Source organism: Panthera leo, chromosome A2 (genome assembly GCF_018350215.1).
Source record: "Panthera leo isolate Ple1 chromosome A2, P.leo_Ple1_pat1.1, whole genome shotgun sequence".
NCBI lineage: Eukaryota > Metazoa > Chordata > Mammalia > Carnivora > Felidae > Panthera > Panthera leo.
Window position 1 is genome coordinate 18,374,062 of NC_056680.1, and position 23,519 is coordinate 18,397,580.

Genomic DNA, 23,519 nt, shown 5'->3' on the forward strand with positions numbered 1-23,519 from the left:
GAAGTGTCCTCTGAAAGGAGCAGCTGGCACTGGCACTACCCTGGGTGTTTGCCTTCCTCCTACCTTTTGTTTTTTTTTTCTTTTATTAGAGGGGGACAAAATCTAGTCTATTTTATCCTTCTGACTGGGCAGAATGATAGGTTTCTTTTCTCTGTTTTAGGATTGGGAGTGGCGTTTTGTTTTTATCAAATAAAAGAATAAAACATACCATGCTGAGATCACACTGTCAATACCAGCACTTGTTATAAGATGGTATTGAGTTCTAATGGAGAACTCTTCTTTCAGATAGTGCCTGCTCATACATAGTGTTTTGGGTCATGAGTTCCCAAGAGGTTAGGCGCCTGGGTGGCGCAGTCGGTTAAGCGTCCGACTTCAGCCAGGTCACGATCTCGCGGTCTGTGAGTTCGAGCCCCGCGTCAGGCTCTGGGCTGATGGCTCGGAGCCTGGAGCCTGTTTCCGATTCTGTGTCTCCCTCTCTCTCTGCCCCTCCCCCGTTCATGCTCTGTCTCTCTCTGTCCCAAAAAAAAAAAAAAAAAAAAGTTGAAAAAAAAAGAAAGAGGTGAGGTCTACCCACTGAAGGTCCTTGCACTTTGGCAAGACCAGCAAGAGTTTGGCACAACCAGCAAGAGTTTGGCACAAGTGTGATGAGGTTGAACAAAGATAACTGAGTATTCTCAGCAGTAGAAACAGGGGCCTGAGGAAGGAACCTACCAGATGTACTGAGTCCCCTGGGACCCTTGCATCCTAATATGGCTTAAGTAAGGCCCTTGACCTCTCTGCTTCAGTAAAACTGGGACAGAGTATCCTTCCCATAGGCTGCTGAGAAGGAAATAAAGGTTGACTAGTAATGTTCCCTGTACTGTTCCGTAATGGCTACTTGTTAATATTACATTTATCCTTTTCCTTTCCGGTGTAAATTAGGACTCTGATATTTAACAAAGGCTGGTTATGTTTCTTAGGTTGAGTTACGGGTTCAGGGGTGTTTTTTTATTATGTTTCACAATTACAAATGTAATAGGTGATTTTATTTTTTTTTATTTTTTTATTTTATTTTATTAATTTAAAAAAAAAATTTTTTTTTAACGTTTATTTATTTTTGAGACAGAGAGAGACAGAGCATGAACGGGGGAAGGTCAGAGAGAGGGAGACACAGAATCTGAAACAGGCTCCAGGCTCTGAGCTGTCAGCACAGAGCCCGACGCGGGGCTTGAACTCACAGACCGCAAGATCATGACCTGAGCCGAAGTCAGCCACTTAACCGACTGAGCCACCCAGGCGCCCCTGTAATAGGTGATTTTAGATGTAGCTAGCATTTGATAGAATCAAACAAACCTAGACACAAGCCCATTGGTACCTCCCAGGAAGCAGCTCTACCTTGACTGCTCACTCATCTGTGGGGTTTTGAGTGCTACGGTGTCTTGTTGGGGCGGGTGGTCCTTGGAGGCATTGGCTTCTGTCAAGATGAGTAAGAGGATGAAAATACTTTGAGGACCAGGGTCTCTCTCTGTTAACTAGACAGCCTTGTTTAGATTTTTTTTTTAAAGTAACCTCCACACCCAGTGTGGGGCTCAAACTCATGACCCAAGATCAAGAGTTGCATACTCCACTGGCTGAGCTAGCCAGGCGTCCCAACATTGTTTAGATTTTTAAGAAGTTTCTTCAGAGTTTGTTTGTGCCCAGGTTTGTTTTCTTGAATCTTACCAGAGAAGTAGAAGGAGCATAGGCTGACTAGGTTGTTGCATGTGAGTTGAGTGACTGGAAGTGCTTTCTTTTTCTGTATGCTGTTTATATCTTTTCAAGCTATCAGCAGCAGTGCATGCCTTAGAGTGAAAGCCCTTGGTTTTCAAAGGACTAGACGTGTACTTATTTTTTCCCCTCATGACCATATGACCTCCTGACTGGGTAACTTATAATATTAAACTTTGGCTTTGCAGCCAACTTGCATTTTAAGAGACCAAGAGTGAGTGAGTGAGTGCTCCTGGTTATATGTTGGCAGCAGCAGATTCTATACCTGGAACATGTAATTCAGTAAGCTGTAGGGTTGGAATTCTTTAGAACAGGAATTTTGAGGTGTTATTATAATTATCATTGTTTTGGTTAATAGGAACAACTTAGTATGGAATGTTTGAACCTTACTCTGTAAAGTCAACATCTCCCTGGAAACCAGAACTGTTTTGGGCTTCCTTGACTCCTAGAGGGACAAATTGAGTACAAATTCTTTGGGATGTGATGGGGCGAGGGTACAACCAACAGTGCCGAACTTCTAAGCAGAGAATACTTTTCCTAAAGGTAAAAATCGGGTTCCAGCCTCCAAGTGATGTAGGTAGGCACTGTGTTTTATGATTCTGTGTTGGGTGGGAGCTGCCTCTGGGTTCCCAGTGGGGCAGTCTCCACATGATTTCCAGATACTGAAGGCATCTGGTTTCTGACCTTTGTGTTAGAGGCACATGAGGGTAGAGCTGTAGGCTGTTATCAGATAAGAAAATGACATGATACCACCAGAGGGGAGTTGAAAATAAAGCTCTAAATGCTCACTCTAAATCCTCTGATAGGCTAGAGGGGAAGCAGAGCCCACAGGGTTGCTCCCAGCCTGGGAGTAGTTCCGGACGGTGCTGAACAGGCAGTCCAGAGAAGGCCACTGTATAGGAGCTGATTCTCAATAGAACAGAAGAAACCCCAGTATTGAAGCAAGTCCATTTCTACTGCAGGCACTCCAGACTCCTTGTCATTTTGGAGGGATTACTGACCTTGGCAGTTTTATTTCACATTTGGATCTGAGGTGGAGAAACCAGGACACCCAATAGTGTTCATAGCGATGCCCATGTTCTTAAGCTGGTCTGCTCATGTAGGTTGTCTGAGGCACAGAAACTTTACACTCATATGAGATTATGGGTGACTGGAATATTTGTATTCTGTGTATATATTTAAAATTTTTTTTTAAATGTTTATTTATTTATTTTGAGAGAGAGAGTGAGAGAGCAGGGGAGGGGCAGAGAGAGAGGGAGAGAGAATCCCAGTCAAGCTTTGCCCTGTCAGCACAGGGCCCTTTGTGGGGCTCAATCTAATGAACCCTGAGATCGTGACCTGAGCTGAAATCATGAGTTGGACAGTCAGCTGACTGGGCCACCCAGACGCCCCTGTATACATATATTTTAAAGTTGTTTATTCCATGTCAGGTCCTTATTGTAAGTGTTTTACATGCATTAGCACACCTAATGAATCTATGCTTGTAATTGGAAAAAGTTAAAGACAAAAGGAATTTGATCTAGGAAGTGTTTAAGATTAAATACTATTAAGCAGCCTTGTAAGACAGGCTAGCCTATGGACTGTGGAAAAGACTGTCAGCTGGCATTCAGTGGGCAGGCCCTGTTGGTGCTGGGTTTCAGTTCTTTCATTTGCAGGTGGTTTTTTAGTTCCTGTCATGTCCTGGGTACTGTGCTAGGCTCTGGGGATGGATCTGGTGATGGGTGAGACAGGTATGGGCCCTGCCCTACTGAGGCAAAAGAGGAAGGAGAAGTGAAGATTATTTCTTCTCAGTTGGTATTTTTTAGAAGAAAGTGTGTTTTGGAGAGGCTGAGGGTCACACCCCCGAAGTGAGCATAGGCAGTCAGTATGCCTCTGATTCATCTTGGGGGGTGGGGGTGGGGGCTAGACCCATCTCAGAGAGTGATGTGAGGCATCAGGAAGAGGACTTTGGAGAGCCTGGGAGGCATTTCTAGGTGATGATGATGATGGTGGTGGTGGTGGTGGTGGTGGTGGTGGTGGTAGTGGTGATATTTTTACTGTAGTTGACACACAGTGTTACATTAGTTTCTGTGGAAACTAATCACTGTGTACAACACAGTGATTGGATAACTGCAGTTCTAGATTATTTTCAAAGCCAGACTGACATTTGGGCACACACAGATATGTCTGTGACCTGTTGAGCCAGTTCCTGGCGCTGATGCCATGCCTTAGGTGATCCTGCTAGGGCCTGCAAAATGGTGTTTCAGAGATTGGCTGAAGTGAACCATGGAAGCCCTCTTGGTTTGGTAGTGATTTGGATAAGGATGTGGGGGGAATTTGGGGGTTAATTGAGGAAGCTGCAGGACGAAATGGGAGGGGGATTAGAGAAGATGAACCCTGGAAAGGAGAGGGGAGGGAGAAGATAACAGTGAGCAGAGGAACTTTGTTAAGTTTGCTCTGTTAATCCCCAAGTTGGAGGAGATGGGAGGCCAGGGGGACAGCAAGGGGTGGGATCTAGAAACCATTGTGGGGTCAAGTCGGCTAGGAGTAGGGATGGGAGACTTTGACCAGCCCTAAAATGATGGATTTATGGTGTAGATAGAGGTAGCTTCTGAACAGAAACTAAGGCAGTGAGGTTGGTCTAGGCCAGAGCTGAGGAATAGTGGAATCTGAAAGGCAGTGTTGGTGTGCTTTACCAGGGGAGCAAGTTAAAACCCTTCAGGCTGTGAGAGTCAGGAAAATCTGCAGTGGAAGGAGTAATGCCTGGAGGAGACATGTGGGGATTTTTGGTTCCCCAGTTAAAAATAAACAATTTAGGGGCGCCTGGGTGGCTCAGTCAGTTAAGCGTCCGACTTCAGCTCAGGTCACGATCTCGCAGTCCGCGAGTTCGAGCCCTGCGTCGGGCTCTGGGCTGATGGCTCAGAGCCTGGAGCTTGCTTCCGATTCTGTGTCTCCCTCTCTCTCTGCCCCTCCCCCGTTCATGCTGTGTCTCTCTCTGTCTCAAAAATAAATAAAACTTAAAAAAAAAAAAATAAACAATTTATCCCTGAGAACTGGTTGAGAGATGGATAAAGGAGCCACACAGGTGGCTGCAACATCAGCTTAATAACTAACAACTGTTGGAGAGCATAGCACCAGGGGAGTGGCCACTGGGGGTTCCTCATGCCGAACCCCAGAATTGGAGGTACCCACCTAATTGGCTGTGGGGCTGACCTCTGTGTTCACCCTTCCTGTCTTTCTTTCCACATGTTCTGCTTTACACAGTCTTCAAACTCTTCCAGGGTTGGTTTGGTTTTATGATTATTTCATCTTTTGTTTGTTTGGAGAGAGAGAGAGGGAATATCTTAAGCAGGCTCCATGTTCAGCACGGGGCTTGACTGGGAGCTTGACATGGGGCTCAGTCTTAACGACCATGATAAGCTCATGATCTGAGCCCAAATCAAGAGTCAGATACTTAACTGAGCCACCCAGGTGCACCTGTTTACTTCATCTTATTGTTATTTATTTATTTTTTTTTGCATTTTTGCAAATTCTTTAATATCTGGCTTGTAGAAAACAGCTGGATTCTTATATTGTTTCTGCATTCATTCTGTTGCAATATCACTTTACCTATTAAAACTATATATGTATATTTATGTATATGTATACATATGTATGTGTGTATAATATATGTATATATACTTAAAGTAGGCTCCACACCCGAGGTGGGGCTTGAACTCAAGACCCCGACATCAAGAGTTCTACCAACTGAGTCAGCTAGGTGCCCCTAAAAATATTTTATTAACCTTTTTTTTAAACTTTACTAGTGTAAAATAAAACAAAAATAGAGAAAACAACCTCTCCTCCCCCCAAAAAATATAGCTTAGTGAATTATAAGGTTAAGAAATAGAGCTTTGCTGGCCCTACCAGAGACCTCTTGGTGGGTCCCATCCCTGCTACAGCCCTCCATTTCCTACCTTCCAAAGGTGACCCCCAACCTGTTTTTTTGTATCCATTTCCTTACATTTATTTTTGGTTTTATCTTCCACATGTGTATCCTTAGGCACTGTAGTTTAGTTTAATTTTATCTTTTTTTTTTTTTTTTTTTTTTAAGTAAGCTCCACACCCAGCATGGGGCTTGAACTCACAACCCTGAGATCAAGAGTTGCATGGTCAACTGACTGAGCCAGCCAGGTGCCCCAGTTTTGACCATTTTTAAAACTTGGTATGTCTTCTAAGTTTCTTTAATCTACAGATTCCCCCTCTATCCCCTTTCCTTGCAATTATCTGCTAAAAACCCTGGACACTTAAATTTGTGGAGTCTTCCCACAGTCCAAATTTTGGTTTAAGTTTTTTTTTTTAATATGTTTTTAATGTTTATTTATTTTTGAGAGAGAGAGAGTGTGTGAGTGAGAGCACGCACAAGTGGAGGAAGGGCAGAGAGAGAGGGAGACACAGAATCCAAAGCAGGCTCCAGGCTTCTGGCTCCCAGCTGTCAGCACAGAGCCCAATGCAGGGCTCAAACTCATGAACTGTGAGATCATGACCTGAGCCAAAGTTGGACGCTTAACTGACTGAGCCACCTAGGCGCCCCTCCCACAGTCCAAAATAGCAGATAGTGTCTCAGGGTGCAGGCCACCCATGCTCTTCTTTGCATTTCCTGTGAATCGATGACTGGATCCAAAGGCCGATCAGCCTCAGGTTTGGACCTTTGGCATGGCTGGAGGGCTGCTTTCCTCTTGTTCCACATTGCTCATTGCTGGTACCCAGAGCACCACTTCTGTGGGAGGACGAGGGCCTGAGGAGAGGCCAGGCCCAGCCCAGCCTCTCACTGGCTCTGTAGTCCTTGTCAAACCAGTCTCTCCAGAACCCATGTGACAGGTGTTGCAAGAGGAAGAGCCTGATGTCTCCTCTGGCTTAATTCACCAAAGTGGACTCACAGCAACATCCACCTCTCAGGCCCTCCCTTCCCTCTAACTCCCAATGTTCCTGTCTTTCCCTGTCTGTCCATCATTTTATCCCCTATTTTCAACTTTCCTTCCTTCCTTTCCCCCTTTGTTTATATGGTGTTCTGATGGGAAAAGAGCTGTTTGAGGCTGAGGAGAGGGAATCTCATACTGTTTGCTCACCGTCTGGGGGACTGTGGAAACCTCTGTTTACTCATCTGTAAAATGAAGGTGTTGATCCTGATGATTTAAATGGTTGTCTCATACTCTGTCCCATGAGTGTTGTGTTTTACAAATTTTCTCTGTGTTTGAAAGCTGTTTCAGAGGATTTTCTTTTTGTGGGGCACAGCCCCAGTGTAAGGAAATGGAAAAATCTGGGTAGGGCATAGAGAGCAGCCAGAATCCAGTCTTTTCCTCATATCTGTGCCATTGGGCCAGTGGGCCGGGGGAACAGTGGAAGGCTCTGTGGGCTGTGGTCGTGGCCTCACATGCTGGTATCAAGCTCTGGGTACAGAAACCTGCCTTTCATAATAGGGAAGTGTGCCAGCTGCCAGTGCTGCAACTGTGCCGGTAGGTGGCTAAAGCTGTGGGCATGTGGAGGGCCAGAGATTGTTTCATTGTGAGACTAGGCGTAGGCTCCAGGCCCGGGAACTTGTCAGCTGGCCCTGGCTTTCTCGTTTGCAGGCCTCACTCAGCTTCCCTCAGAATTTGATGGGCAGCCCAAGCCTGTGTTTGATGCGGGGGCAACTCTGTGCTCACCTCAGAGACAGCAGCTGCCTGATCCACCTTTGCTGTGAGGATCTGGAGGTAAAGGGCTGTGCTAGTGGCTGGCCTACACCTTTGTATATACTGAGCTCATTGCCCTTCAAGTGGGAATTGCTACTGAGGAAAGGTATCATGTACCATCCTGGGGTTTATCTGGCCTTTCCCTAGTGCTGAGACACTTAACATGTGCATGTGGTGTTTTGTTTGTGGTGTTACTATTTCACACATTTAAAATTTCGTTTATTTTATACTTCATTTCAAAGCCAAATAAATTCAGATTTTTGTGTTGTTCTGTCCACTAAGATTGCTTAGGCCTAAGGAAGTAGACCAGGTTTTGTTTTCTTGTTTTGAATCCCAAGTTTTCTGAGAGTTTGTCCCTTTGGCAGGAGAACGTAAGGAATTCCAGTCAGGGAGGTGTGGGCTGTGCTGGAGGAAGGGCCGCAGAGGCTGCCTAGCAGTGCTCAGGAGCTGCCCATGGGAGTGGGTGTCAGGCAGCCAGCAGCAGGCATGGCAGTGAGGGGAATGCCGAATCTTCCGTATGAGTGATCTTTACTATTACATTTAAAAATGGAATTATTCATGTTTTGGTGAGGGCATAATTATGGCTACTTGCTTAGGGTGGTAAAGCAGGAGTTAAAGCCATGTTTCCTAGTGCTGGCTGCTCTGTTGGTGTTTGCTATCTATGATCAGCTAGCAGTGAAAGTAGTTAGGAGGCCCTGCTTTCCCCTGAGGTGTCAGCAGGTAGCAGGCACTGGCCAATTTATCCGTGGCCAGAGCTGAATTTTCTCATTCTTGAGTCTTTGAAAATATATTCTTTTATAGATAAAGCTGTTTCACTGAATCACCTGGTAACTAGTAGCATTTGATTTTTTTTGATGTCACCAATTTTTTAAAAATTGAAGCATTATTTATACATGTAGCAAAATGCATAAATCATAGATGTACAACTCAACACATTTTTACGTACTGTATACATCACTCAGATCAAGATCTAGAACATTTCCAGAAGGTTCCATTGTGCCTTTCCCCAATCAGCATCTCCCCCAAAGTAACCACTCTTCTTTTGTTTTAAGGTTTATTTATTTTGAGAGAGAGAGTGAAAGAGAGAGCGCAAGCAAGCAAGGGAGGGGCAGAGAGGGAGACAGAGAATCCCAAGCAGGCTCCACGTTGTCAGGGCATCGCTCCATACGGGGCTCAACCCGCGAACCAGGAGATCATGATCTGAGCTGAAATCAAGAGATGCTCAACAGATTGAGCCACCCAGGTGCCCCTTCCCTAAAGTAACCACTCTTCTAACCTCTGTCCTTAAGCTTAGTTTTCCTGCTCTTGATCTTCATGTAAGTGGAATGATAGAACGTGTGCGTACTGTCATTTGTTTTTTTTCTTGCTAAACATTAGGTCTGTGGCGTCTGTGTGGTTCTATACAGCATTTTGTTCTCTTTTGTCGTATAGTATTTCACACGAATATATCACAGTTTACTGCTTTTCCTGTTGGTAAACATTTGGGCTGTGTCTAGTTTTTGACATCCTGAATAATATTGATGTAAATGTTCTTGTTCCTGTCTTCTGTCGGTATATACTAAGAATGAGTTGTGGATATATTTGATGTTTTAATAACTGGGGATTTTGTTTATATGCCTCTTGTTGTATTTTATTTTTGAACTTTTTATTATGGGGAATTTCAAATACACTCTTAATGACTAGCTTAGTGACTAGCGTAGCATAATATTCACGTTTCTAACTTTTGCCCCACCTCACATAATTTTGAAACAAGTCTCAGACATCCGGTCATTTCATCCCTCAATAGTTTGGTGTCTGGCTCTAGAAGATAACGTAACCATAGCATCTGCTAAAGGGCTTCGTGCTCTTCTTTCTGGTCCTGGTGTTTTTCTCCAGGGTTTGTATCATGGTCCTCATGGTGGGGTGTGGCTCCCAGTTCCTGTTACTCCTCATCCTGGTGAAGTTGCCTAGGTCACTTGGTTTTTCCAGGCAGCCTTCGAACCAAGAACTAGCATGATAGAGAGTTGGGAAGGTCATCTTAGGACTTTGGAATGTCAGTCACGGTTCCGGGTACCACTTTCTGTTGGGTTAATTATCCACATGTATAACTTAGGCAGATCTGAGAGAAAGAGGAGAGTGGAGTAGTGAGTACTTCTGTGGTTAGGCGCATGGCTGCCTGTCCCAGATGGCTGCGTTGGCCTGGGATAGATGGCTCTTTCCCCAGGGCCCCAAGAGAGGAGGGTGCTACCTCCAGGACAGCTGGTCTCCAGCATTCCTGTCAGGCCCTGCCCTTCAGTTGAAGGACAGCAGGCATCAAACTTAGATTTGGAAGTAATGATTAGAGAAAGTTAATGTTTTTCAGAACAGTGAAACTACAGTATGAAGGTTAGACTCGGGAGCCCCAAAATACTCTCTAGCTTCCCTCTCCTCTCCTTGTGTTCAGCAGTTATGCCTGTGTTTCCCTGCTCTGACCCTGGAGTTGTTCTGGGGTGGGCTCAGGAGGTACCCTGGTCTGGAGGGCTGGTCCAGGGAAGAAACAATGGGAGCAAAGAACACCACAGATACCTTATTATTTGGAGTCATTCGCCCATAAATTCTCCATAGCAATTTTCCTCTGAGGTAGTCAAGTTTGACTAGAAAAACATAGCACCATGTTTTGATTCATTAGTCATCTAGATGCTCACCCTCCCATACTGTCACACTGGCTGACCGTGAAGTACCACTACTCCCAGTTTGAGTTTATGACACCTGCTACCCACCGTGCCCAATATTCAAGGAATACGAGAGGGACAAATTGCTTTCTCATGCTGTTTCAACCTGTCCCATTCTCCTTCCTCTTCCTTCTTATGTTGTTGATGAAGGAGTTTGCCAATAACTTAGTTTTAGGGAAAGTGAGGGAAAAGTCACTTCTATCTTTAGGTGGGAATGTAAATTGAAGGCATTTTGCCAATATCTATCAGTTCTAATGTATGTAACTTTTGACCCAGTAATTTCACATCTAGAATTTTATGCTCAGATTTCCTCCCAGAAGAATGCAACTATGAGAGTCAGAGCACCCTTGAGAGCAAAAGAGGCAGGATACTTAGACACTTAAATGTGCCACAAGCAGCAAGGGTGAGTGATAAGGTGGGTCCAGCCACTGGGGCTGAGGTCTCCCAGTTCTAGTAAATTTGAAAAGTAACAATTATGAAATATGTGATTCCATTTGAGCTTTAAGAATGAATTAAAGAGAGATGTACTTGTGTATGGGTTTAGAGACAAATTAAATGTGTCATTTGTGGATAGCTGCTGAGGAAACCCAGCCTGCTCACCTGAGGCTGGGAAGGAAGCCTGCTTTTCACTTTTGTCCTGTTGTATTATTAGAATTTGTTTTACCCCCATAGGAATTACTTGTATTGCATTAAGCCCAAAGGTAAGGACCAGACAGCTGATGGCATCTTTGTGAGCTTGCCATGTATCTTCTGGATTGTGATCGGGAATTGTTAGTAGGGAATATGACTGAGAAACACTGGGTTAAGCCTGCCCAGACCTTGCGTTTAGCTCTGGGACCTCTGAACTTGGTGATGGTCTGGTCGGGGTTTTTTCCTCCAGGAGGGAAGGCTCCTGGGAAGGAAAGATGAAACTATTTTTAATCTTAAGCAAACATAACCCAGTGTAGTAATTGCAGGCCCCAGTGTGACATTTTCTTCCATTATAACCCAAGTCACTTTTAAAACAAACAAAGTCCTTTTTTGTGTTATTTTGTGTTGTAGTGTTTCTGGAAGAAAATGCTTTTAAGATACCTTTATTTCCCCTTACAAACGTGGACGGCTTGGGGACCTGGTGGGATGTGTGTTTTGAATCATGCAGTCTGGGCATTTGGTGCCTGGACCCTGGAATGCTAGTGGGCAGGGTGCTAGGGTGTAAAGTAAGTGGTGGGGTTAGGGTTTCATAGGTTGTCACAGTTTATAGAGCTCATCTGCAGACTTCTGCACCTCTTCTGCACCACAACTGTTGGTGAATATTGCTGCTTTGCCAAGGAAGAACTGAGGTCTTGAGAGGGGAGGTGGAACATGCACCACATTCCTTTTTCTTACCACTTATTGTCTATCCATTTCACGTGGCGTGGCATATATTTCTGTAATATTTACGTGTGTACGTATGTATGTACGTTTGTTTATTTAGTTAAGTCTCTACATCCAGCATGGAACTCGAACTCACAACCCTGAGATTACGAGTCGTATGTTCTTTGGATGTGAGCCAGCCAGGTACCCCTAACTTTCAAATTTTGGTATAATTTCAGACTTACAGAAAAATTGCAAGAATAGTATTAGGAACACCTAAAAACGCTTTCCTTTGAATCGCCATTTGTTTATATTTTGCCTTGTTAGCTTTATTGTTGTTCCCTCCGTTTTCTATCTATACATTTTTTTTCCTGAACCATTTGTATGATTGGCAAACGTCACATTCCTTTACTCCAAAATTCCTTTTTTTACTCCGAAATTTATTTTTTTATTTTTTTTACATTTATTTATTTTTGAGAGACAGGGACAGAGAGCACAAGTGGGGGAGGAGCAGAGATAGAAGGAGACACAGAATCCGAAACAGGCTCCAGGCTCTGAACTGTCAGCACAGAGTCCGATGCAGGGCTCAAACTCATAAACTGTGAGATCATGACCCGAGCCAAAGTCGGGCGCTTAACCGACTGAGCCACCCAGGTGCCCCACTCCGAAATTCTTAATTATGTATTTCCTAGGAATAAGGACATTCTCTTACTACAGATCATCTGTCAAAATCAGCACATTTAAGGGGCACCTGAATGGTTCAGTCGGTTACATGTCTGTCTTCAGCTCCGGTCATGATCTCCTGACTTGTGAGTTCGAGCCCTGGTTTGGGCTCTGTGCTGACAGCTCAGATTCTGAAGCCTGCTTCTGATTCTGTGTCTCCCTCTCTCAGCCCCTCCCTTGCTCATGCTCCCTCTCTCTCCCTCTCTCTCTCTCTCTCTCTCTCTCTCTCTCTCTCTCACTCTCTCACTCACTCACTCAAAAATAGATAGACATTAAGAAAAAATCAGGACATTTAAGGGGCGCCTGGGTGACTCATTTGGTTAAACACCCAACTCTTGATCTTGGCTCAGGTCATGATCTCATGGTTTGTGAGTTCAAGCCCTGTTTTGGGCTCTGATGGCATAGAGCCTGCTTGGGATTCTATCTCTCCCTCTCTGTCTGCCCCTCACTTGCTTTGTTCTCTCTTTCTCTGTCTCTCTCTGCCTCTTTAAAATTAAATAAATAAATAAATAAATAAATAAATAAATAAATAAATAAACAAACAAACAAACCTAAAAAAGATTAAAAAAAAAAATTAGGACATTTAACATTGGTGTACCTATTTTATAGTCTGTATTCAGATTTCCAAAGTTGTTTTAGTAGTACCTTTGATTGTCCCATGTGAGTAGGTATGAGATGCAGCTTGTTTTTTTTTTTTAGATTCTCAAGTTAGTTAACATGCAGTGTAGTCTTGGCTTCAGGAGCAGAACCCAGTGATTCATCACTTACATATAACACCCAGTGCTCATCCCAAAAGGTGCCCTCCTTAGTATTTATCACCCATTTAACCTATCCCCATCAACCCTCAGTTTGTTCTCTGTATTTAAGAGTCTCTTATGGTTTGCCTCCCTCTCTGTTTTTATCTTATATTTCTTCCCTTCCCCATGTTCATCTTTAAGTTTCTCAAATTCCACATATGAGTGAAATCATATGACATCTGTCTTTCTCTGACTTACTTATTTTTCTTAGCATAATATTCTCCAGTTCCATCCATATTGTTGCAGATGGCAAGATTTCATTCTTTTTCATCTCCAAGTAGTATTCCATTGCATATATATATATATATATATACACACATCTTTAAAAAAAATTTTTTTTTCAATATATGAAATTTATTGTCAAATTGGTTTCCATACAACACCCAGTGCTCATCCCAAAAGGTGCCCTCCTCAATACCCATCACCCACACTCCCCTCCCTCCCACCCCCCATCAACCTTCAGTTTGTTCTCAGTTTTTAAGAGTCTCTTATGCTTTGGCTTTCTCCCACTCTAACCTCTTTTTAAAAAAATATTTTTTTAATGTTTATTTTTGAGAGAGACAGAGTGTGAGTGGGAGAGGGGCAGAGAAAGAGGGAGACAAAGAATCTGGAGCAGGCTCTAGGCTTGGAGCTGTCAGCACAGAGGCTGACACGGGTCTTGAACCCACAAACTGTGAGATCATGACCTGAGTCGAATTCGGACACTTAACTGACTGAGCCACTTGGGCGCCCCTATACCGCATCTTTTTTTTTTTGAATTTTTTTTTTTTAATGTTTATTTATTTTTGAGAGACAGAGCATGAGCGGGAGAGGGCGGAGAGGGAGACCCAGAATATGAAGCAGGCTCCAGGCTCTGAGCTGTCAGCACAGAGCCTGATGCGGGGCTCGAACTCACGAGCCGTGAGATTATGACCTGAGCCGAAGTCGGACGCTCAACCAGCTGAGCCACTCAGGCACCCCTATACCACATCTTCTTAATCCATTCATTGATTGATGGACATCTGGGCTCTTTCCATAATTTGGCTTTTGTTGATAGTGCTGCTATAAACATTGGGGTGCATGTGCCCCTTTGAATCAGCATTTTTGTATTTATCCTTTGGATAAATTCCTGGTAGTGTGATTTTTGGGTCGTAGGGTAGTTCTATTTTTAATTATTTGAGGAACCTCCACACTGTTTTCCAGAGTGGCTACACCAGTTTGCATTCCTGCGAACAGTGCAATAAAGTTCCCCTTTCTCCACATCCTTACCAACATCTGTTGTTTCCTGTGTTGTTAATTTTAACCATTCTTTTTTTTTTAATATAATTTATTGTCAAATTGGTTTCCTTTTTTTTTTTTTTTTTTTTTTTTTTTTTAATAATTTTAACCATTCTGACCAGTGTGAGGTGGTATCTCATTGTGGTTTGAGATGCAGCTTGTTTTGATGATCACCTCTGGTTAAGGATGTACCTGGCAGTTTTCTCTACTGTAAAGTTGCTGTTTTTCCCTTTGCCAGTAATAAGTAATTTATGGTGGGACACTTTGAGACTGTGTAGATATTCTCTTCTTCATTGGACTTTGACCTCCTACTTTCAGGATCCATTGATGCTTCTAAGGTCATTCCTTCTGTATTGGTGTCATTTATTCTAGAAGAGCTCCCCCCCCCCATATATTTATTCATTGGTTATTTGGTTTATTAGTTCATATTGGTAACTTACTGTGATTCTTTTCATTATTTATTTTGATGTCCAGATTGTCCCAGGTTTGGTTATGGGAGTCTCTTCAGGCTGGCTCTTATGTTCTATTTATGTATGTATGTATGTATGTATGTATGAATGAATGAGAGAGAGAGCAGAGGAGGGGCAGAGAGAGAGTGGGGGACAGAGAATCCCAAGCAGGCCCTGCGCTGACAGCAGAGCTGGATGCAGGGCTCGAACTCACAAACTGTGAGATCGTGACCTGAGCCAAAGTCAGACACGTAACCGACTGACACACCTAGGTGCCCCTCTTGTGTTCTTTTGACGTCTCCATCATTGTTTGAGTACTCCCTGACTTGCTGATGCAACAAGATGTTTCAGCCTCCTTATCATAGCCTCATATCAACCCTTTCCACTAGAAGCCTTGGTGCCTTTTAGTTGAAACCAAGATATAGATGCATGGTACATCTTTTTATTTATGGAAAGTCTTCTAAAACTAATTTAATACTCAGTTACTTATGTTGCAGTTGAATAAAAGAGTTTCATCAATGTCCAGTTTTTGATTTTTGTTATAAGTGGAGTAAGTGAACAAGAGTAAGATGGATTTTAGCAACAAGAGAAGGCCCTCTCTGCTCAAAAATAATTTATTACTACTTAATTGGTAGGGAAATTGTTAGAACCATTGAACTGATCTCTAAAGAGGAAGGATATACCTGGGTGTCGATACCAGGGACCCTAAAATCCAGCTCCCCAGGCAGTGCCCATGACTGTTGTCAGAGCTCTGAAGTGATGGTGCAGTGTCTCTTGAAGTGGTAGAGCACATGTACCTTGTGTTTCCTGTGGTCTTTGACATAATTCTCTCCCAGGCAGGTGCAAGTGTCATAGGAAGACATGGGTTTGACCTGTGTTGTCCCTATGCCATCATTGGACTATGTGGGCGAATCAAATCTGAGAATTTAATGAGGGCTGAGTTTGGCAGGTTTTCTGAGGAAGTAACATTTGGGGGTCTGGGAGGTGGAGGGTGAGAGGGAGGTAGAAAAAACTCCACTAAGCGAACACTTATGAGTACTTCTTTTTGTGCCAGGCAGTGAGGGTGGACCTGCCTGCCCTCACTGGATCCATGGGCAGCTGTCATGAGCTGCCTGGAATACCAGAGCCATGTGATGGCAGTTGTGGCTTGGGCATGTTAATCTGATGAACTGGGCCTTGGGTGCTGGCTTTGTCTCTTATTGTCTGTGGATTTCCATTTTTTTCATATCACAAAGGAGACGTTAGCTGTTTAGTAGGGTCGCTATGAGGATCCAGGGTCACGTGTCAGTCTTCAGGTGTTGCAGCATCCAGAACACAACACTCCTCATTATTGAGGAGTTGAGTGCAGAGTAAACCATAGTAATTAAAAGAGGCAGTCTTTATAGAGTGCTTCGTCTGTGCAGGCACTGGGCTGAGACCTGGATGTATCACCCTCAGTTCATCCTGACCGTGGCAAGTCAGTGACAGCATGGTCCCCATTTCACTGATGAGAAAACAAGCCTAGGTAGCACCTGGAGGTCCGTTCAAAGGCTTGGGCTCATGCCACAGAATCAGAGTGGAGCCAGACACTGCTGCAGCCTCTGAGAGCTAGAGGAAGACTGGGGTCAAGGAGACTGGAGAGAGAACAACTCCAGTACCACTCCTGGGTGTTCACTGTGGTACTAGGACTGCCTCTGAGCAGCATTGATTTGTGAGGGGGCCAGGACATGCGGGAAAAACTTTGTAGAGGTTCTGGAACTGTGGGTCTGAGGCCCCAGTGAGAATTTCAGTACTGGAGTCCTTGCCCTCATCAAGATTGTTCAGATGTGGTGGGTCGAGGGTAAGTTCCTACGTTTCTGTGTCCTCTTCCTCAGCTGTAGCAGTTTCTAGTTCCTTCAGTATCTTGTGGTTTGGGCCCCAAGCCATACAGTCCACATCCTCTGTTCTATTTCAGAGCTGCTGTGTCTTTAGAGCAAGGTTTACAGTAGGTTGGAATCTATACCCCTAGTCAGTGACATCAGAATCTTTGGAGTGGGACCCAGGCATTAGTTTTCTAAGTCTCCTGGCCAGGTGATTTTAGTGTGCAGCCAAGGTCTAGAGCCACTGCTCCAGAGCTTAGCAGAGCTTGTATCCTTGGTTGAAGTAAGAAACTTAGCCTGTCTCATGGAGGTGGAACTGGGCATTCAGAAGGTGTTGATAAACCTGCCTGTTAGATGTACCAAAGCTCATCTGAGGAAGATGGTCACTGAGGAAGCCAGCTTCAGTTGGCCTTGGGTGGCCAGTGCATCAAAAAGGGATGTCTTCTCCCTTCCTCCTGAATAAGTCTTATGTTTGACACTGGAAATGTCCAGCTATTTTTGAAGTGGTAAAGCAAAGGGAAAGAATGAACTTTGGTGTAATGCCACATTTGAGGTAAAATTGATTTGTATTTGTTGAACACCTGTCTCATTGAAGGGTTGGGTGGCATGCCATGGGTGTAAGCGGTCCAGGTTAAGTGGAGCATACTTGTGCTGTCAGAACACCTGTGGCTCTGTGTTCAGGAGCATGTGCTGTGGAGTGTACTCATCATTAAATGAGTGGCAGGGATTGGACATGCTTGGATAGGAGGAAAAGCACTCCTGGGGAGGTGAAAGAAGAGCAGTCCTTGGGAGAAGACGACTTGGAGCTCAGTCCTGAAGATAACTAGAGAACCAGAAGGTTCAGTAGACATCTCAGCACTGGGCAGTGATGCAGTGTCCTGGCTTGTGGAGGAGGGGAGCCCAGAGCAGAGGACCAGAGGTCAGGTATGAGCCAGGAATCTTGGACAAGGCATTAGCCAAAGCCAGTGGCGGGGAGCGTGAAGAGATGACAAGTGAGGCAGGAGGGACCCAGAAGGTGGGAAGGAAGTAAGGATCTAGTGCAAACTCTTTCAGGTCTTTGACCTATTTTTCAACTTGACCGGAAGGCTTGGTCTTGACTCACATCATTGGATGGTAACAGTGAGCCCATCTCCCAGGGAAGGCCAAGCGAAAAGCAAGTGTCTGCCTGGATCCTCCTGTCCCTATCCTTCCCGGTTTCTTGGAAGGACTGAGAGTGGTCTAGGAAATAGAGGCCATACTCTGAGGCCTTGGCTTTCCTTGATTGGTGCTGACCTACATTTTCCTCCACCCTGGCCAGGCCTTGCTGTTTGTTTTCCACTGAACCGGTCTGAGCTCAGGACCCAGGTAAATTAGGCCCTGATCTGGCCCCCAGTGGACACTCAGTCTAGTGGGACAAGTGTTTATTGGGAAAAAAGAGAGGCTCATATAGCTTTTTCTTGAGACTTTAATCTTCTAAGTAAGAGCAAGCATTTATATTTTATATTGTTCTTCATTTATGGAGAGATTGAAACACAAATGGAACGGAGTTGGAATTAAAGAGCAGATGGGGGAGACAGTATCTGATACTAAGTAGGTGGTCAAAATTTGTTGAATAAAAATGATCAAGAACCTACAATTTGTATCATGTATTTTCTTATTAGAGCAAGGTGCTTATGGAGAAGGAAAAGTAATTACTGCAGAAGCAGACAGTGTTATTTCTGTGATATTTATCCAGTTGTCTTTCATCTAGAGAGCAAAACAAATACCAAGTATCATTATTCAATTTGCCATTTGCCCAAATTGTATCCGTCCATGCTGTTGATTGTTGTTGGTGTTATTTCATTCTGTATTTGCCTAAAAACAAGGTTTCTGAGAACAGACTTAGATTTATTAAAAAGTTTTAAAAAACCCCGTTTGGCCAAAAAATTTGCTGTTGCTCCATTGCACCCACTGTGGTTCTACTCTCTGGAGTATTGGGACCTCTGATAGTCACTGGTCTCTTGCCTGTCCCAAGACCCAGAGGACAGTCACACCTCAGATTCTGTTGGGCAGGACCACTGCTTTCCTGTTGAGGCGTAGATGAAGTTAGAACATGTTCACTCTCCTAAGAATGTTTTGGAAATGATTTTTTTAAAGCCTACTGTGTCCAGGGGTGCCTGGGTGGCACAGTTGGTGAAGTGTCCGACTCAACCTCAGCTCAGGTATTGATCTCAGAGTTGTGAGTTCAGGTCCTGCGTTGGGCTCCATATTGGGTGTGGAGCCTACTTATAAAAATTTATATTATCATAAGTTATATATATATATTATATATATATATATAATATATATATTATAAATTATATAATTTACTTAAAATCTAAAATACAAACAAAAAACTAAAAACTCAACCAAAGCCTGCTGTGTCCAGGCTTATAAGTGCTGCACACTGACCATTTGCAGGCCTTGGTACCCCAGGTGCTGCACTCAGTGCTGTGGAGTCCTCTAGCAGGGCATGAGTCACAGGGAAGGAACAGTACCAGACAGGTGCACACTGGTCCTGTGTGAGGTGCTCATTGAGTCGTGGAGGTTGAACCTTGTCACTTCCTTGGCCCCATGTCAGTGACAAATTCAATACTTAGTAGTCTATAAAAGCAAATGATAGCCAAGATCCCTGGATGCATTACAAGTAATCTAAAAAATGGATTTGCAGACATTAAATTAGCCTTCTGCGAATTACCTATAGTTGTTTATAGGGTGGACCGTCCCAGAAGCTGCTGCTCTGATTTGCAGCTTTACCAACCCCTGGAGTTTGAGAGGTGGAAACTTTGTGTCAAGAGCATGCTGTGTGACTTCCTGTGTCTTAGCCTTTGTGCATGTAGAGAGCTTGAGTGGCTTTTCAAGGTGTCTGTGGATTGTGACAGCTTTATTATAAAAAAAAATAAAACAAAGAACTCTAGCTCTCTAGATAAATAAATGTAACTGGTGAATTTGCTATATTTTTAGTTCTTTTTCCCAAAGAAATGTGGATTTTCCTGTAAGCATTTGTTGAACATAGCAGTTAATGATCTAAGGCTATCAGAGGACTGGAGGGCTGCTCTCTCCCTTGGGGTGAAAATCATCTCTAAGGAACCTGTGGCATTCTGTTTGCTCCCTCTCCAGTTCTAAGGGCAGGTTGATGGGTGGGACATTTACTTGGGTTTGTAACAGTCAGCGAGATCCAGAGGGTTCCTGCAGAGGGATTGACAGAGACAGAGACAGAGATAGAGAGAGAGAGAGAGAGAGAGGGCTAAGGTTTTTGTGGTCTTTTTCTCAACCAGGTAAGAAATGTCTCAAGGCCAGCTGGTCTTACTGCCTCAGGATAAACAGGTTGGCAGGGGTGTGGAGGGTACTCTCACTATTCCCTGTGGTTGCTGCTTTGACTGTTTTGTCTCTGCATCTCCTACTCCCCCATATAGAAATCTTATGAAGGGATAACTAGGTGGAGGGACAAATCCTATTTTGTCAGTCAAGCTCTGCAGGGCAGCTTAGTCTGAGAAGATAGAATCACAGCTCTGTCTAGTTTACTCATACTCTCTTGCCTGTGACCCTTCCTGGTCTTTCCTCTTACTGACCAAGCAGGTGTTTTTTGTTTGTTTGTTTGTTTGTTTTGTTTTTCTCCTGACAAAGCAAATTCTGAGTATGTAGGGCAGTGGCTGTTCCCATAGGGCTCTTTGAAGGGCCAGCCAGGTAGTGGAGCTATGTTGCCATGAAATCCTTGACAGTGTCCTTTTGATCCCTGCATGAAACAAATACAAAGGGGAGGTTCCTGACTCTTAATTAGGTCTATTCTTTTTTTTTTTTTTTTTTTTTTAACGTGTATTTATTTTTGACACAGAGGGAGATAGAGCATGAACGGGGTGGGTCAGAGAGAGAGGGAGACACAGAATCTGAAACAGGCTCCAAGCTCTGAGCTGTCAGCACAGAGCCCGATGTGGGGCTTGAACCCATGAACTGCGAGATCGTGACCAGAGCTGAGGTCAGACGCTTAGCCGACTGAGCCACCCAGGCACCCCAATTAGGTCTATTCTTAAGACCACAGAACTTTTGATTTAAGATTCATTGGCCTGGTGTACAACGAGAAGACAGAAGATAAATTTTCTGTTTACAAATGAGGTCTTTTAAGTAGTCAGTTCCCAGTCCAGATAACTACATAGAGCCTGGGAAGGGTAGGGTACCTGTGCGCTCACTTTATAAATATTTATTTATTAAGTTTATTTATTTTGGGAGAGAGAGCGTGAGCATGGGAGGGGCAGAGAGAGAGAGCCCAACAGGGGGCTGGAACTCAGCAAGCTGAGAGATCATGACCCAAGCCGAGATCAAGAGTTGGATGCTTAACTGACTGAGCCATGAGCCACCCAGGCATCCCTATTTATTTATTTATTTATTTATTTATTTATTTATTTATTTAGTCAGTCAGTCAGTCGGTCGGTCAGTCAGTCATTTCTGTGCCCAACATGGGGCCTCCAACTCACAACCCCAAGATTGAGAGTCTCATGCTTTTCCATCTGAGCCAGCCAGGCGCCCCTGTATATGTTCACTTTAGAAGTGAAGCCAGTTGAAGATTCATGGGGAATAAAGGTAAAACATCTGAAAAATTAAGCTGGGGCTGGTGGGATCTCTGTCTTCCAGAGCTGTAGGAATCCATCTGTGCCTGATAATGGCCCAGTTTGGAAATTAAGGAGATCCCAACTCTGAAAGAAGAAAGCACCTTTCATGCATCAGGAGATTCTGGCCTCCACTGAAAAGTGCTTTGTAGTTGCCACTTTCTCCCCAGTCCTTGGGGATATATAAATTATAGTTGCACTTTTGTGATAAGATGGGAGATCTCTGGCATTTGTCCTTACCTTATCCCTTTTTGCTTTCAATTTTTAATCCTTAGGTTCTAAAATACAGGAATTAATTTTCAAATAATGACTACTGAGTGAAAGTGTACTTTTGCCTTTGTGCTAAGGGAATGATCAGAGTCTGTAAAAAGAGGAGGTAGAGACCTCGGGAGGTGAGGACAAGGGCATCTTCAAGGATTTCTTTAATTGTGCTAGCCTGGGTATAAATTCAATGTGACAGATGCCAGCTGGGGATCACCTGGAGCTCAGAGGAAGAGGCAAGCACTTGGGAGTAACAGGTTTTCTCCATCATACCTGGTGTGGAGGTGCCTGAACTAGACACATTTCTCTAAGTCTAAGGAGAAAGGAGATTTAGATTCTCTGAATCTCCTTGAGGAGCAACCCAAGCATCCTCTTCTGGGAGACACTAGCAATGCAGTGCTCACAAGGCCTGGCCCAGTTTTGCCTTCACCAGTTTACTGGGAGCTGGTGCCCCTCTAGGCAAGCCTGATTGCGAGGTCAGTGTGTCAGGCGTCCCTGTCCTGCTCGGCATTGTCCTTGCCTCACTGCCTGATGGGAGAGTAGCCGTGGCTTTGCAGAGGAGGGGTTCCAAGAGTCTGCAAGGCCATCTTTTGGCCGTTTTCCCATAGCCTTCAGAAGCACACCTCTAAAGCCTACCAACGAAGTTTGTAATGATTTAGATTTTGTAACTGTTGTAAGGCGAGGGGGTAGAAAAGCCAATTAGAGCCGTATGTGGGAGGGAAGGAATCCAGCTAGCAAAAAAGCCTGAGCAAATGGAGTGGGTGCTAGTTGTGTCTTGTCCTTTTATAAACAAGATTTGTTGGTCTGGCAGTTTCTGGCATGGTTGAAATATTCTTGATGGTTGAGCCTTAAGAATGTGGCCCCAAACAAGAATGTAGCCAAAGCAGGTCACAACTTTAAACACTGAAGTTTGAAGTATTTGCCTAAACACTTGGTGCGATGGCAACCTTACAGGAAGGGTGCGTTCACCAGGGCGAGGACACCCCTCTTAGGCACCTGTATTGTGAGGAGGCTGTTGGCAGGGCCAAGGGCTGTGGTAAGGAGGGATCTGAGTAGGGAGCTGGGGATGGCTGGGACCACTCTGGTATTTCATCTCACTCCTCTGTTTTGGAGTTTGATTAGCCAGTGAGGTCAGAAGGCATACTTTCTCTCAACTTAATTCATGAAGTCAGATTAGCATATTAGTTGTGAGCTATGGCACTTATTTGTAATCTTGTATAATGGGAAAAGAATCAGAAAACTCAGTTTTTAACTTCAAAGTGTGAAATCAGGTGATGACTGCTTTTGTGAGTCATTTCAGGGATTTAATGGAAACCATTTCCCTGTGCTCTGATGTCTGCCAGAGTGCCTGCTTGGTGCTAGGCATCTACTGTGAGAGAGGGCAGCAGAGGACATGCTGCCGAGACCCCGGCAGTGGACCCCTTCTGACTCTTTTGCTCTCTGGGCAGCCCTCGGCATCCAGCTTTGACCTGGACAGACATTGACCAGCCTGCCCTCACAGCATAGTTCCACTCTACCTTTGTGCTGAGATGGGGAGGGGTTTGGATAGCCAGGGGAAGTTTGAGGAGACAGAAGGAAACTTTTTAGTTTCCAGTAAGCACTTACTTGGTGTTTGTAAATTTGCCTATTTATAATACATAAGTACTTAGTTTTATTAGCTCTTGTGTTTTATGACTTAGTAATATATGTAAATCTTAATTGAATATTTTTCTGTGAAATTTGGGAAGGCTGCATGCATAGCAAATGAAGCTTCACACCTAGCCCAGGGTAGGTAGTCGGTAAATATGCACTGAAGTGTAATTATTGTTGGGCTGTCTTGAGATAATTGTAATTTGCTTTAATTGGGTTCTTGGATGCCACACGGGTATGCGGATGTGGTAATTCATTCTCACTTGGATATTGCTGAGTCTGGCTGCCCTCCTCTCACATTTACTCTCCACTTCCCAGTCCAGCTGCTGCAGCCAGATGATCCTTGTTTTTGGGCTCAGTTTACCCTTTTCTTTTTTTAAAAAAAATTTTAAACATTTACTTATTATTTTTGAGAGACAGACAGAGCATGAGTTGGGGAGGGGCAGAAAGAGGGAGACACAGAATCTGAAGCAGGCTTCAGGCTCTGAGCTGTCAGCACAGAGCCC

At 44.1% G+C, this 23,519-nt stretch overlaps 1 protein-coding gene across 8 annotated transcripts in view; it reads left to right on the plus strand.

The window, feature by feature from the left end:
- The window catches only part of DAG1 (dystroglycan 1), a 70,325-nt gene that overhangs the window by 12,142 nt on the left and 34,664 nt on the right, over nucleotides 1-23,519 (plus strand). Inside the window, exon 1 of one of the 8 annotated variants that reach the window (XM_042929371.1) lies at nucleotides 2,095-2,323. The exons of 6 other annotated variants lie outside the window; for them this stretch is intronic. The gene's annotated coding sequence lies outside the window, so the exon portion shown is untranslated. Of the gene's footprint in view, nucleotides 1-2,094; nucleotides 2,324-23,519 lie in introns of those variants that run through there. One more of the 8 variants, XM_042929372.1, reaches the window with a different exon arrangement.